The following is a 241-nucleotide window of genomic DNA, read 5'->3' as shown; positions in this document are numbered from 1 at the left end:
AATATTTCATCATTAACTCTTATAGTGGTTAACTTCAATTGCTCTCGTCATTATGCCTTTTTCATCCCGACCACAGTTCACATAAAAACGCCAACAAAAGGCCCCAGGCATGTCCCGCGTGGCGCGCTGCTAATCGTGAATCATCGCGACGCCGACCTATTTCTCATGATTTCCAAAACAATGAAACCAACGAGGGATCTCCAGCCGGCCCGTCGATTCGACTTTATCTGGCCGATTAAAG

This window comes from Penaeus monodon, chromosome 20 (genome assembly GCF_015228065.2).
Source record: "Penaeus monodon isolate SGIC_2016 chromosome 20, NSTDA_Pmon_1, whole genome shotgun sequence".
NCBI lineage: Eukaryota > Metazoa > Arthropoda > Malacostraca > Decapoda > Penaeidae > Penaeus > Penaeus monodon.
Note: the sequence above shows the minus strand (reverse complement) of the source record.